The sequence below is a fragment of the Crinia signifera genome, chromosome 9, assembly GCF_055691185.1.
Source record: "Crinia signifera chromosome 9, ASM5569118v1, whole genome shotgun sequence".
Classification (NCBI taxonomy): domain Eukaryota; kingdom Metazoa; phylum Chordata; class Amphibia; order Anura; family Myobatrachidae; genus Crinia; species Crinia signifera.
In genome coordinates this window covers 79,202,494-79,218,817 of record NC_139225.1, presented here as the reverse complement: position 1 = coordinate 79,218,817, position 16,324 = coordinate 79,202,494, and positions in this window count along the sequence as shown.

Genomic DNA, 16,324 nt, shown 5'->3' with positions numbered 1-16,324 from the left:
CAACGGCTTATTCACCAGCTTTCCTGAAAGCAGAAACCCTCAGCCCCTGCTTCTTGTGTGATGATGTTTTGCTGGAGTTATTGACAGCCAGCCTTCGGGGGTGGGCAATCAGCCTTCAGCAGTGTTATTCCTGCAGAATCTTAATGTCACAGAGACCTGCAAGTTCTAAACCTCTCTATTATTCATTCCAGGTTTACAAGAATGCACAATGCGTACAGGATATTTAAAAACATCACACCTGAAGCATTCAAAAATATGTAGTGTAAATGTTCATTAACTGAATCTGTCATGTAAAGGACCATGTTTATAGTTCATTCATGAATGCCTTTGTGTTCCGTGGGCTGCACTTAAGTCGTCACCGCTGTATTTCACAGTCCGTTTCCTCATAGGCTGCTCAAGCTGTGGTCTGTAATGAATGTGAGAGAGATGAGACAGGGTAGTGTACAAAGTAGGGCCTGCAATGGAGCAAAGCTTATTTTTTTAAAAATGGTTGCACCTTTCTGATAACTGGCCCCTGTATATAATGAAAATCCAACATGAAATGTTATATCATGAACCATTCCATACTCACACATCCTTTGTAAATATGATGCCTACATATAATATAACATTGGAACAAATTTATTTCAGCTTTTGGATGTCTACTTTCACATCCTCTGTGTTATTGATTATTGTAATTGTGTTTTTTTATTATTATTTTGTCTTTCTCACACGTTTCTGTTCGATAAATGCTCAGATATATTATTTGCAGCTACATTTCAGGGAACTTATAATCTCTCGTAGCTACAGTAAGTTCTGCATGCAATCACACTTAAGTTATCTTCTTTTTTATTATTTTATTGCTCAAAAGATACACAGGTGGAATTGAACATAGATTATCAATATCATTGTGACGTTTTTCAGTATGCAGAAAAAAAAAAAAAAAGGTGATCTGCACTTCTTGTTCTAAGCCAAAAAAAACCTGGACTTCATTGCTCGGTTTTATTCAAAGTCAGAACTAAGAGGTTTGTTATTTAGCTACTGTTTCCAAATGTTTTGTCTCTTCTGTTCTGTTATAAAGGGTTGTTTGCCGCAGTCAAACAAGTGTATAAGTTTTGTGTAAAGGAAAACAAAAATTTGTTTTAGAGTGTTATCAGAAAACACAGAGCCTTATGAGAAAAATATTTATGGATAAATAAAAAAACTGGAAAAAGGCATTTTTAAAGTATTTTTAAATATTTTATTTATGTAAAAAAATGAAATGTGTTGGATCCTACTGCTCAAAAAAAGAATATGTGCATCCTACAATGTTTTTTAAATGTCACTAATAGCCCAGCTTCAATGCCTAGGCATCTGTTTTGTACAAAATAAATTCTTTGTTCATCTGTTATGTACCTCAAGACGATTACAGATATTGTCTGTCACTTAAAGCTTCCAGCCTGTCGGAGAAGAGCACAAACCCTTTTCACATGTGGCTAGAATATACATTTCTGCTAAATGACAACTTGGTACGTGGGCAGCATGCAATTTAAAATGCAAGCCAGTGGTCCCAATATTCATGATAAGGCAAGCATGTCAATTCACTCTTGTGCCATACAGCAAACATACAACTGTCCTTCTGCACGGGGTTTGACTCATCCAAGATGACCATCAAAAGCCAAAAGCTCTTGTTTCCTGGTCTCTGCTTCATTTATGACATCTGTTTCGTTACTCAGAAGACAATGGGTAGATGTATGAAGCAGTAATAAGGGAGAAGTGATAAAGTGTCCGGTACTTTATCACCAACCAATCAGCTCCCAACTGTCCCTTTTTAAACCCAGTCTGTAATTCAACAGTCAGGAGCTGATTGGCCGGTGATAAAGTACCAGACACTTTATCACTTCTCCTCCCTTATCACTGCTTCATACATCTACCAAATGCAAGAGCTGTTGGCTTCAGTAAGACAGCTTGATAGGCTGGCATTGTGATCCCAAAGTCTCGCTCATGGTCAGGCCCCTGAGCTACCTATCTTATCCAACTGTTGTGCTTGAAATATGAATGCTAGGAATTTTGCTAAATGTATTGTATTTACACAAAGGATACTATGTACATTGTGGAGACATATTGGAGACATACTCTTCCTTCAACTGACTATGGCTTCCCCTGAAGGACATCTTGCCATGTCCTCACATACACACTATGTAAAGTAACTCTGTTTATCTATTGGAGCAAGATGGGATCACAGGAGGAGTAAGAGACACTGTAAGCTAGTAACCACTACCAGGTGCTGAGTTGTTGAAAGACCCTGATCACTCACTAATTTATCACACTATGAGAGACTGAGGAACACTGTTAATTATCTGTTACTTAATTATTCCTTTATATTTCATTTTGACACCTGGAAAAAAGTTATTTTTTAATAGACTACATTTATTTCGATGAGTATGAATCAGTTGTTTAAGGAATACATCTCAGACCTCCTTTGACTCACAAAACACCTATGCATGTATTACACTTCCTAACCAATGAGTGTTTCGCTTGCCTAATGATAGACTTTTCAAGCATGTGATCCAACCACTGCTATTAGGTTAATTAGTGATAGTGCAAGCTACAATTACTTTGCGCTGTGAGGAGAGATGTGCCGTGACTGAATGATCAACATGTAACACGCAGATACTGATGTATACGTAGATATTATTAACATTTACAGTATATAGAGCCAGCATAATTCACAGCTCCTTACAGCTGGGAGCAAACAGTTATAGAACACAACCGGGTATTGAAATGTGCACATGAACAAACCATACCATACAGCATGGGTCCTCAAGCTGCGGCCCTCCAGATGTGGTGAAACTACAAATCCCAGCATGCCTTGCCACTGTGGCAAGGCATGCTGGGAATTGTAGTTTCACAACATCTGGAGGGCCGCAGTTTGAGGACCCATGCCATACAGTATATAACATGAAAAAAAAAAAAATATTGGTGTTCAAGTAGTTGCAATTACTGTATCTAAGGGGCAGATTTATTAAGCTCGGTGAAGTGATAAAGTGTCTGGTTTTTATCACCGGCCAATCAGCTCCTACCTGTGAAGCTACAGGCTTGGTTTGAAAAATGACAGGTAGGAGTTGATTGGCCCGTGATAAAAACCAGACCGTTTATCACTTCACCGAGCTTAATAAATCTGCTCCTAAATTTCAAGCATTTTTAAGGGAACATTATTCTGTATGAATACTTATTGTATCTGGGATTTGTGTTGAGACTCCCACCGGAACCATCTGTGTAGGCAATTGCAGCATTGATGCCGATCAGGCAAACATCAAACTCCTGAATGAGTCGATGGTCACTCAGAGTGGTCTTCGCCACAGATGATGGAGATGTGTTTCCTACATGCGTGATCACATTCGCAGGCTGACACACACACACTACAAAAATGATAATTTTTTTGTACCAATGCTGCACTGACGTTTGCGCAGACCACCGGCAATCGTTCCGTTGCGTAAACATTGGAATAACATACAGCTATTAATCAGGCCCTTTATGTAGTTATATATACTGATTTACTTAGGAGTGTTGTACTTGTAGAGAATGTTGCTAGCAAGTACTGGTAACCCCCATCTATCCGTAAGTCCAACGGATTTGGCAACAATGCCTAACTTCAAAGAGTAAGATTTCAACATGTTTGTTCACAAGCAGGTGACATATTACCAGCTCCTGGCCATTTCCTTCCTTGGAGAATGTGTGATCTACTCCATACAAATGGAAAACTTCAGATGTTGGTCTTTCATATTTTGTGTTAAGAATTCATCATTTCTCTATTACTTTTCATAGATATTCTCTTTTTGTACATATGTCAGGAAAGGGGTTGTTTAATTCGTTTAGAGGATTTATTGAATTGTCTATTGCTAGGGGCACTTGAATTTCATCTACATTTGAATTCATGGCTGGGACAGTTTGTCTTCCCTTCTCTAATCCAATCAATTTTATTGTTATCTATCAACCTCTAAAAACCTTTCTTCGATTTCTAGCTGATTGTATCCACCTTCTAGGCAGTATTATTTCAATAATGCAAATAAAGGAGCAGTTGGTTCATGTGGACTTTAATCAGCATTATCTTGACCACAAAATCTGTATCAATGCATCTTATTTTTCCAATTGCTCACAGAACAGCTCATTTTATTACATCCTAGCTGAACGCACAGCGTTGGAGTTCTAACTGACATTATATGAAAGCAAGTCTGCAATAGTGTGTTATACTGTATATGTACAATCCCCCTCTTAAACATAAAGGGGTCGATTCAGTAAGATGCAAGGAGGGTGAACTGTTTTAATGGAGTGGATATACCTCAACTGCCATACTTACTCTTTGACATGACTATATGACACTCAACTGAAGTAACCCCAAATGCTGTATGTCCTACACATGAGAACATTCAACATTATAATCTTGAACATTTGTATCAATAATCTACCTAACCGTACCTGGTTAAGAGTCCAGTTTATATTGCACTGTGATTCTTCAGAAAGCTGTCAGGTACCCACTGCCAGTGATGGTGCAAAAATATAATTTGGGCCCTCTCCTATACCCCAACCCAATTTGCAACATGGCACTGGGTGACAGGGAGAGAGGCAGAGGGTGACAGGGAAGGCAGAGTGTTACAGTGAAAAACAGAGGGTGACAGGGGTAGCAGTGGGCCCTGGTACACTGCACCTGCTGCACCAATGGTACTTCTGCCTCTTCTCACTGCACCATGCTACAGAGCTGGGTTACTTCCAATGTCAATGATTTATACATACTCAGATGGTATATGGCAGTGGTTCCCATATTATCTTGACCCTCCACCGGTGGAGAGGGACTCCAATAAAACTGGGACGCGCGTTCGTCTCACGTGCACATGCATCCGAGTCTATGGCGGGGCAGCGGCATCCTGCCCGTCTCCGCTTCAGGGAGACGGGCAGGTTTAGGGGGGTTGGGGCAGCGAGGGGGGCTGGTGCCGGGGACCTGGGGCAAGCTCCGTTGCCACGGGGTGGGCAAGTGTCTCGTGTGGGCTGGCGAAAGTATCGCCAGCTTCTGCAAAGATGAAGCACACAATTTCTAGTTATGCCACTGTGTGCAACTCAGAATTAGGCTTATGTCTTCCACAAAATTGAGCTGGTTATATGGCTAATTAATAAATGATTTGCTTTAGCAGTTCCAGCAGATACAATTTATCATGTTTGTCTATATCTTAACTTAAGCTGCATCAAAGCAGCGCAGAAAGAAAACTGTCCAAATCTGTTTGCAGTGAAGAATATTTGGGTATATATAAGACCAATGGTACCCATTGGTCTTGATAAAAAAAAAAATGCCAGCCAGGCATTGAAACCTTGTCAATCTATATGATTACCTATTGACTTTAATCACTCGCAAAGTCAAATTCCTTCTCAAATGGACAAAACCATGTGCACTGCAGGTGGGGCAGATGTAACTTGTGCAGAGAAAAATAGATTTGGGTAGGGTTTTACTTCAAAGTGAGATTTAAATTGCAGTGTAAAATTAAAGCATTTACCATTGCACAGAAACAAAATAACCCACCCAAATGTAACTCTCTCTGCACAGGTTACATCTGCCCCCCTGCAGTGAACATGGTTTAATCCATTTGAGAGGAATTTGCGTTTGCGAGTGAACCAGGATAAGGGCCTATATAAAGACCCCTGGAGTGACGCATTTCTTTACCTGTCTACCATTCTGCTGATGGCACCAATTCTTCTCCTCCTATATATATCTTCTCTGATATGACATAAAAAATATCAATCTTCACCATGGAACCAATTTATTAAGCTCTTTCACAGTGAGACACGACATGGGAAATTACTGCTTGCCCATGCAAAAAAAAAACAGGTATTTGCGACCGTGAGAAAGGGGTATTAGAAGTAGATTTGGAAACAGATAAAAACGCATCCCCATCCTTTTAGATATTGTAACGCCAAAATAGCGTGTGGCTTTGCTGCAAGGGACGTGCTTTCCAGAAAACAGAGTACCGTATACCCCAGTTTTGCAACTTGCATGCCCAGACAATGGCCACCACAGGAAAAAAAAAAACAATCCTGATACCACTTCCATTGATCTGGAAGGCCATTTAGCTTATGGCCAATTTTGCAGAGCCCTGCTGTCACATAGTCTCCGCCCAGACAGAGTGAAATCCCAACCCATGCATATCTCAGAATGCCTTGCTGATCATATACAATATGCCACACACCCAATGCTCTTTATACAATATGCCACACACCGTAATGCCCATTATACAATATGCCACACACCGTAATGCTCCTTATACAATATGCCACACACTGTAATGCCCATTATATGATAGACCACACACAATAATGCCTCTTATACAATATGCCACACACCGTAATGCTCCTTATACAATATATCGCACACAGTAATGCCCCTTATACCTTATGCCACACACCCTAAGGCCCCTTAAACAATAGACCACACACCGTAAGGCTCCTTATACAATATGCCTTACACTGTATTGCCCCTTATAGAATAGACCACACACCTTATTGCTCCTTGTACAATATGCCACACACTGTAATGCCCATTTTTACAATAGCCAACACAAACCATAATGTTCGTAATACAATATGCCACACACCGTAATGCTCCTTATACAACAGACCACACACATTTCTGCCTCTTATACAATATGCCACACACCATAATGCTCCTTGTACAAAGACCACTCACCGTAATGCCCCTTATACAATAGACCACACACATTTATGCCCCTTACACCATTTTGAGTTCTACACACTGCCCTCACTCAATGCCCTTACAAATTATGGCCACAGTAAGGCTTTTAATTACTTTTAAATTACACGTTGTTCGGGGTTTCACACTCATTGCCAGAGCTTTCTGCATCTTCTCCTGGCGGCACCAACGTAATACCACTAGCGCTTCTGCTGATTTCCTTCTGACATACTGTACAGCAGCCATGGTCTAGACCAGTGTAGCTTTGTTCCCTCTGAAGTGGGTAGCTCCAACCCTTCTGCCACTGGTAGCCCCCCCCCCCCCCCCTTTCAGCATCCGCTCTGTCACATTTGGTGCGGGGAGCTTCTAGCTGTCAGAGTTTCTGCACTTCTCCCTGCTCTGCATCCTCTGCTAAGTGGCTGGTGCCGGCCCTGTTCAGAGGGGGTCCGGACATTAGGGTGTGTCACTCTGGGCATACCAGGCACACCCTGTGTGCATACCTGAGGTCTAAGCTAGGTACACACCCTGCAGATCATATAAACGCTCTGATCCTTTATAAGTATTAGCTGCATGACATTTCTATTCATACACCAAACATAAATAGTTAAATATACAGAAAAGGATCTTTCCTGTAGTTAGAAATGTATGTAAAGCTTTGTGGTGAAAGAAAGCTTCATTTCTACTGTGTGCTGTAGTCCAGAAATACCCCAGAACATCTAATTCGCTGACCATGGTGCTGAATACAGTACTTACAGTACTGTACAAGCCTCTCCTCCAGTTTTAGGACTGGTTATCATTGAATCATTGTACAGTAACTCATACTGTGTGTGAATAACAGTAGAAATGTTCTGAGCATTACTTTTACCTCTGCAGCGTTCTATCATATGAGATAGGAGAGAGAATGCCTAATGCAAAAAAGCAGCTGCATGAAATCAGGAAGTCTCCCTGTTTATATACTACAAAAAGTAATTGTCATATACTGTAGGTTTTATCCGACTACTCCCATCCCCATACACTGCTTCTTGCAGGCCATGTAGTCTGTCCCTATTGCTCTGACTGAGAAGCGTGCAAAAGAAGCAGTGTTCAATTTGGAAACAGACCTATTTCACTATAACATGCCATGAAATACGACAGTGTATTAAACAAGCAGAATAGCTGCATGGGAATGTGTTTCACCGGCCCCTTGAAATCTAATTCAGCTTTGGATTTCCAGCATAAATAAAAAGAGATCCCGGCCTTATCTTTTAATGCAGGTAAGAGAGAGAAGGGCAGTGGTACAGTGAGAAGCAGAGGAGTAGCATGAGGCAATGGTGCCCAGAGCAAGCTCATTTCCCAAGATCTGAATGGGCCGTGGGGGTGAGACCAGCATTGAAATTAATAGACTGGTAGGGTCTACACACCTAACAAAACATATTAACAGCCTGAAAATAGGTGTTTAGCAAACAAGTTTCAGCCATACATATTCCCAGGGCATAAAGTGGTCATGTAGAAGTGGGGGAACTCATTTCTCTATGCCACCTAATTACCCCCCTCCCCCCATTAGGGGGCACAGGAGGTCAGTACCTCTTGGCCCCCTTCTAGCTACGAGCCCCCTGTGGTTCGGCATGTATTTTTCAAATAATAAATTAGCTAAAGGTATTGTGCATGGGAGAGGGGCAGTGCTGCTGCAGCTTCACCTATCTGCCAGTGTGACAATGATTAATGGTGCTGAGCATCGGGAGCCAAGGCACACTGATTGCACAAGTGTGCAGGGCATTACTGGGAGTTTTCCCAATACACTTTGCACAAGAGGGCAGAGGCTGAGAGATTTGTGCTGAGCTGATTGGTGAATCTCATCACATGCTTCTCAGGCCCAGGGAGGAGAGCAGCAGCAGCAGCCACGTCATGGGAGAGTTTTTAATTAGAGGCAGCATTGAGCCTGTGAGGTCTCTTACAGTCCTACAGAGTAAGGTACAGATGGCCAAACACTTTTAATGTGGTATATATATATATATATATATATATACCACGTGGCTTATTCCTGCTGACGTAGTGACGTCCGTCTTCCACCTGAAGTCCTGCTTGTTCCCGTTCGTCCGTGTGAGAGGCTCCGGCGTCTTGGTCTAGGATCCAGTGGTCTGCGGCTGAGTGGCGGTATCCTCTGTACATTGGTCGGAGGGGTCTGCGGTGGCTCTGAAACTACTAGGCTGGCAAGCACATCATTATAAACTGCTATGTATGTGAGCTTTATTGTTCAGTAAATGTGTTTTCATTCATATTGCTCATTTGGTGCGTCTCTTCTCGGTTTTTTTGCAAGTGTCTATTGAACGGATCCTGGTACGATCTATGTGGAAGGAGACTGCACACACTGCAGGATACTGTGGACTTTGATTTCATTAAGAACATTTGCGCTGGGTATCATTGTTCTCTCTCTCTCTCTCTCTCTCTCTCTCTCTCTCTCTCTATATATATATATATATATATTTCTAATATAAATCCCCTCCCTGCAGTTACCCATTGACCAAGTTTATACTGCCTTTACTCTGTGTTTTGACAGTGTAATATTCTTCTGTGCAGTTTGTGGCCAATAAGTGCAAGGGGGCCCCCCTGTCTAAAGTGACCTGGGCCACCTGAAGGCTAAATCCGGTCTCGCCGGAGCTTTTTTAGCCATTTCCAGATAACCTTCCTGCAAATATACGTATACTATCAGCAGCTTTACAGTAAGCCCTATACCTGGCATATTACTATTGAAGCTCTGCAGCTCAATACTGAACTTTCCTTGGTGGTCTTCTTAGGACTGGTTTGCCACCGTGAACGGGGTGGAATCCCAGTGACCAAATGTTGGTATTGTGGAATATAAATGATAGGCATCCAAGGCCCGGAGCATGTGTTTCTCTGACTTCACCCATGCTACATACCTGTTGTACAAGTGCCATTATAGTTTATAGAAGGAGGCATTGGTGTTTCTATAATGGGTGTAGGGTGTGCAATTCACCTTGTGCCCATAGAGAACTTGCACCTATAGACCTATGTCTGATATTTCCCATTGATCGGTACATGCGCAGGAGACTCTGTAAGACGTCAAGCAGGACATGTGCCAGTAAGAAGTGGGCACATGGAGTCTGTACGTGGCTCCTCCTCTATATACATATCTTTAGACGTATACCTCTCAGCATACAGACATGGCAGTGCAGATGCTACGTATACCGCTCAGGATGCAGACATGGAAGTGCAGATGCTACGTATACCGCTCAGTATGCAGACATGGGAGTGCAGATGCAACGTATACCGCTCAGCATACAGACATGGCAGTGCAGATGCTACGTATACCGCTCAGTATGCATACATGGAAGTGCAGATGCTACGTATACCGCTCAGCATGCAGACATGGAAGTGCAGATGCTACGTATACCGCTCAGCATGCAGACATGGAAGTGCAGATGCAACGTATACCGCTCAGCATGCAGACATGGCAGTGCAGATGCTACCTATACCGCTCAGTATGCAGACATGGAAGTGCAGATGCTTCGTATACCTCTCAGTATGCAGACATGGGAGTGCAGATGCTACGTATACCGCTCAGCATGCAGACATGGAAGTGCAGATGCTACGTATACCGCTCAGCATGCAGACATGGAAGTGCAGATGCTACGTATACCGCTCAGCATGCAGACATGGAAGTGCAGATGCTACGTATACCGCTCAGCATGCAGACATGGAAGTGCAGATGCTACGTATACCACTCAGTATGCAGACATGGAAGTGCAGTTGCTACGTATACCGCTCAGTATGCAGACATGGCAGTGCAGATGCTACCTATACCGCTCAGTATGCAGACATGGCAGTGCAGATGCTACTTATACCTCTCAGCATGCAGACATGGAAGTGCAGTTGCTACGTATACCGCTCAGCATACAGACATGGAAGTGCAGTTGCTACGTATACCGCTCAGTATGCAGACATGTTTATTGCCAGGGGGTGTTAAATGCTCATTGCCCGGAGGTTACTGCTCAGAGGGCACTTCTGGGTAGCGCTGGTTTTGCTGGCTTCCCTTGATAGTAGTAGGACTAGCGTTTGTCTCCTACAAGGTGGCAACTATTTTTGGGAGGCTGTTTTACAGATCTCATGTCATCATCATGGAATCTGCAGAGATCCAGCTCCCTCCGGCCACCCTACGACCCCCATGACTCAGAGCTCCAGGCTGCAGCCTGACCAGTCTATTGGTTGATCAGGCTTTGTATAAGCCCCATTGTTTCTCTAGGAAGTGTTACAATAATCTGTTTTGAACCTAAGAGGTGCTATGTAATAATGAATTTCCATCATTCTAGATGCAGCAAAAATAAGAATGATTTTTTCGGGCTTCTTGCTCTTAACCTGCTATTGCCTCACTCACTCACTCACTGTTTCATGTTATTGCTTCGCTCCTGTCTGCCACCCATGGCTGAAGGGAAAGCAGTGGGGTACTAAGCTCCTGCACTCCCTCATGCAGCCAGGGTAGCATCATCTTTAAAGTAAGAAGAATGACGGATAGTTTCTCCGTCTATGGCATCCCTGCTCACACAAGGCCCAATTCAGACCTAATCGCTGGCCTGAAAATCTTCGGAGCTCAGCAATCAGTTAGTCGCCTTCCCACCAGAGTAAAAACCCACCCTTGTGCATGGCTGCGCATGCGTGAATAGGGGGAATTCTAATTGCAATCACTCACCATCGAAGTTAGAGGTTGTCAACCACGGTCCTCAAGTACCCCCAACAGTGCACGTGTTCCATGTCTCCACACAGAATCACAACTGAAATAATGAGCTCCGCTTGTGGATCTTTTAAAATCTCAGTGAGTAATGAGTGCACCTGTGCACCTACTGCGTGACCTAGAAAATGTGAACTGTTGAGGGTACTTGAGCACCGAGGTTGAGAACCACTGATCTAAATGATGTCAACCCCCCGCAGTGGTCACATAGTCAAATGCTAAATCAGGAGTCGCAAGGCCAATAGCGCTATTCAGGGGGAGGAACCGCAGAAAGTAATCAAACTTTCTGCGGCTCTCGCCAGTTCATTGTGGGATTTGGTTTTGAGCGTCTTTTTGTTTTGCCAAGTACCCAGGATACTAACAGGGACAGGAGAGGACATGATCTACTCCGGAGGACCCTGGTGAGTATGGTTTTCTTCATAGAAACATAGAATTTGACGGCAGATAAGAACCACTTGGCCCATCTAGTCTTCCATATTTTAAACATGCTACCTCAAACCATATTTGATCCTTGTTTTTTTGTAAGGATATCAATATGCCTATCTCAAGCATGTTTAAATTGTACTACTGTATTTGCCTCTACCACCTCTGATGGGAGGCTATTCCACTTATCTACTAATCTTTCTGTGAAGTAATTCTTCCTCAAATTTCCCCTGAATCTTCCTCCCTCTAGATTCAGTGCATGTCCTCATGTTCTGTTGCTCCTCTTCCTGTGAAGAATGTCTCCCACCTGTACCTTGTTAAAACCCTTGATATATTTGAAAGTTTCTATCATGTCAGCCCTTTCCCTTCTCTGCTCTAAAGTATACATATTAAGATCTTTTAGTCTTTCCTGATACGTTTTGTGATGTAGGCCATGCACCATTTTAGTTGCCCTTCTTTGTACAGTCTCCAATGTATTTATATCCTTCTGGAGATATGGCCTCCAGAACTGAACACAGTACTCTAGATGAGGTCGTACCAATGACCTATACAGTGGCATTATTACTTCTTTCTTTCTACTGCTGATACCTCTCCCTATGCAACCAAGCATCTGACTTGCCTTCTTCATTGCTCTGTTACATTGCCTAACTGCCTTTAAGTCCGCTGAAATAGTGACACCTAGATCCCTCTCTTCCTCAGTAGTTTCCAAGGCACCCTTTGGGTCTCCATGACTTTTTCAAGGCATCCCTAAGCCAAAATAATTACCGAACTGTCCCTTTTTAAAGTAGTTGTGATAAAACAATATAAAAAAAAATATTTCTGTAATTCGATTTCTTTCAAAGAACAATTGACAGCACTCGTTAACAGGAATAACATCAAACAAAATAAACAACAATAAGAGGCAGTTATTAAAGAGTGATCAACAATTACAACACTTATTAATGGGATATGTGAGCCTGTTGTGCACAACACAACTTTTCAAACCTTGGGATCAGCTTGGACATGGCCACCCTCATTTCCTGTTCCACATTGATTTTTGAACGATACTTGCTTTTAATTACAGCAACTGCTTAAAACCCGGCTTCACACAAATATGTTGTTGCAAAAGGAACAAGGATTTGTTGTGCTTTAGCACTGAGCATCGGATATTCATCTTTAATGGATATCCAAATTTCTTGAAGTCCCATGCTGCTGAATTTTGCTTTCAAGGTCTTGTCACAGGAAATCTCGATTAGGTTTTCTTCTTCGACAGAAGTAAATTCCGTTGGGGCACTAGTACTGAATGGATCTTGGATCCATACAAACTTTACCATATTTTCAGGAAAATATTTGTCAAACCAGTCACTGAGGTTTTTTAGGTGCTGCTCAAAAATTGATTTAAGTTCATGTGTCAAACAAACATCATTGGATGTAACAAACTGATGCAACATGGGGAAGCAGTCATAGTAACTGTCTTCATTTACTTTTCTTCTCCAAAGAAACAATTGTTTTCCTGAATGGTGATACCTTCTCTGAGAGTTTGAGAATGTGGGTGTTGTTTCCCTGCAGTGAGAGATTCAGTGCATTCAGTTTATCAAAGCTATCACATAGGTAGGCTAACTTGGACAAAAAAACAGTATCCACGTAATTATTGGCACACTCGTGTTCTTCTTTCGCAAGATATGAGTACAGTTCCTGGTGTAATCTAAAAACACGAGAAAGTACATTGCCACGGGAGAGCCATCGTGAGCTGCAGTAGTACAACAAAGATGTGTGCTCAGAGCCCATATCCTCACACATTTTTCTAAAAAAACCTTGCCTTCTGTGGCCGAGTCTTTATAAAATTTACAACTTTCAACACACTTTCCATCACTGCATTCAGTGGAAGACTCAGATGCCTTGATGCAAGTGCTTCCCTGTGGATAATGCAGTGGGTCCACAGTGCATCAGCAGCTTTGCTTCGTATGAGTGCCTGCAATCCTCCATAACAGCCAGACATAGAACGGCCACCATCAGTACAGACACCACAGCACTTTGTCCAGTCTAACTGGTTTTCAATCATAAAAGTGTCAATGATCTGAAAGAAGTCTTGTGCCTTTATACCGGCGGTTATAGTTTTACAAAAGAGAAGGTCTTCCACAATATTGTCACAATCTAAGCGTGTGTAGCAAATCAGATGAGCATCCTTATTGCTGTTTGTTGCCTCATCTAGTTGCAGTTCAAAATCCTTCCCTTTCATTTTTTCAATAATTGGTCCTGTAGATCTTCAGCCATATGTTGGATTATGTGACTGATGGTATTGTTTGATAAAGGTACCTTCGAAAGCAGTTTTCCAGCTGATTCCCCAACTATAATGTTAACCAAATCCACTGCAGCCGGTAGAATCAGTTCTTCTGCGATGGTGTGAGGCTTTTTACACATCGCAATTCTATGTGCCACCTTGTAGGATGCAAGCAAAGCATTGCTTGGTATGGATGCTTGTTTAAAAAATGTGCCTTTTTGTTCTTTTAATTCTTTTAGCTTTCTGATGAAGAAATCACGCGGTTTCTTAGCCATGTTAGGGTGATTGGTCTCCAAATGGCATCTTAGTTTGCTTGGAATCATGCTTTCTGCTGATAATATCTTCAGGCAAACTACACACTGGCCCTTATTCCGATCTAAGCGGTAACGGCCGCTTGCGGCCGTTCCGCCGATGTTTTCGCTCTGCGCATGTGCAGAGGGCACTCTGCGCATGTGCAGGCGAAATCGCCGCACAATTTTTTTTACCGCCGCAAAGGGGGTGGATAGGGGCGTGAGGGGCTACTTAGCCTCATTTCCCTATGCATACGCCCCGCGTTTCATGGGCGTTCCCATGCAAACGCGGGGCGTACGCATGGTAATGAGGCTGTTACGCATGTGTTGGGGGCGGGCATCTGACATCGCCGGATGTCAGCTGCCCGCCCCCATACATGCTTTCACACGGACAAGTGTCCGTGAGGTCTATGGTTGCGGGAGCTGGTGGAGCGTGCGGCCCTGCCTTCGATGGTCGGCGACCATCGAATGCAGGGGGCTGCTCCAAGATGGTGGAGGCGTATCCCCCGCCATTTTCATGCGGACCGCCACATGTCCGCGTACGGACGGCCGTGGCGATCCGTATGGAAGGCGGGGATTCGCCTGCACGGTCGGAGCCGCATATGCGGCTCCGGCCGCACCAAGCAGAATAAGGGCCACTGTGAGAGCTCTTCATGGTTGACATCTACAGATGTAAAACCGATATTTAGATAAGAATCGTCGTATCTGCGATGTTTCCTTTTCTTCCCAACTGCGCCACTGGTCTGTGGTTCTTCATCCTTTTCTTCACTACCAGTCTTCTTTCCAGTGTTCAAAAACCTTTCCACTTTTTGTGCAACAAAATAATTCTGTACTGGAGCAATCACAATAAAATAATTTAAGTTGAAGGCAAATCCTTTGTAGCTTCTATCCGATAAGTTAAATTGTGCTTCCAAAAAGCAGCACCATAAAAACAGGAGAAATGCCACAGGTTACAATTATAAAATCCATACACCCTTTTACTGAATATTTACTGAAAAAGTAACACAATTAAGGCTGAGCAATGGATCATACCCAGTTGCTTAGCATACAAATATAGGTAACTAGGTGTCCGTGCAACAATTTTGCATGCAAATAAAATACAATACATTTTATAGGGAGGTTGGTGGTTTGTAGTAGGATGAAAGAAAAACCGGTTCATTTGTAGCCATTTCGAGTAGCCGAGCAAAACTGATCATCTTAAGGGGCCTACACACGGGGAGATGCAGCTGAGCATACTGACTGATGCTAGATCGCTCAGCAAGATTGCTCAGCACACAGCGAGCACTGGCCCTGATCAAACCACATGGTGGATATTAATCACTGGGCAATATCGACGTGCAAGGCAACGCATCACTATCACTATGGCATTTTGCAAGCAATCTAGTGAGATCCCTTACAAAATGCCCCTAAAACGCTACGTGTGTAGGCCCTGTTAGCCGTGCCATATCGACGCAACCAGGGAAAGCACTCTAGGGGCCAAAAGTCAATTTTTAACATAGATTTTAACCAAAAATTACAATGTGCAATTGCAAATTAACAATTTGTCAGAAGCGGAGAACTTAATCTTAAAATGGTACTACATTTATCGATTTTGGTTAAAATGGGATTGACACCAAAAATCCCCTTCTATAAATACAGGTTGAGTATCCCGTATCCAAAATGCTCGGGACCAGGAGAATTTTGGATAACGGATTATTCCGTATTTTGGAATATTTTAATATTTCAATGATGTATTTTGAGGTATCTTGCATTTATGCTGTATAAACACATAATATACACACAAATATATTTTATCACCACATAAAATACACACAAATATATTTTATTTGTTCAAAAAACAAGGTTTCAAAACATGAAACAAAATTTGTGTACTATCTCAGATATTGAATTTTAATGCTAAGCAGTCATTTTCTTGTACATATATAGTGCCAGTT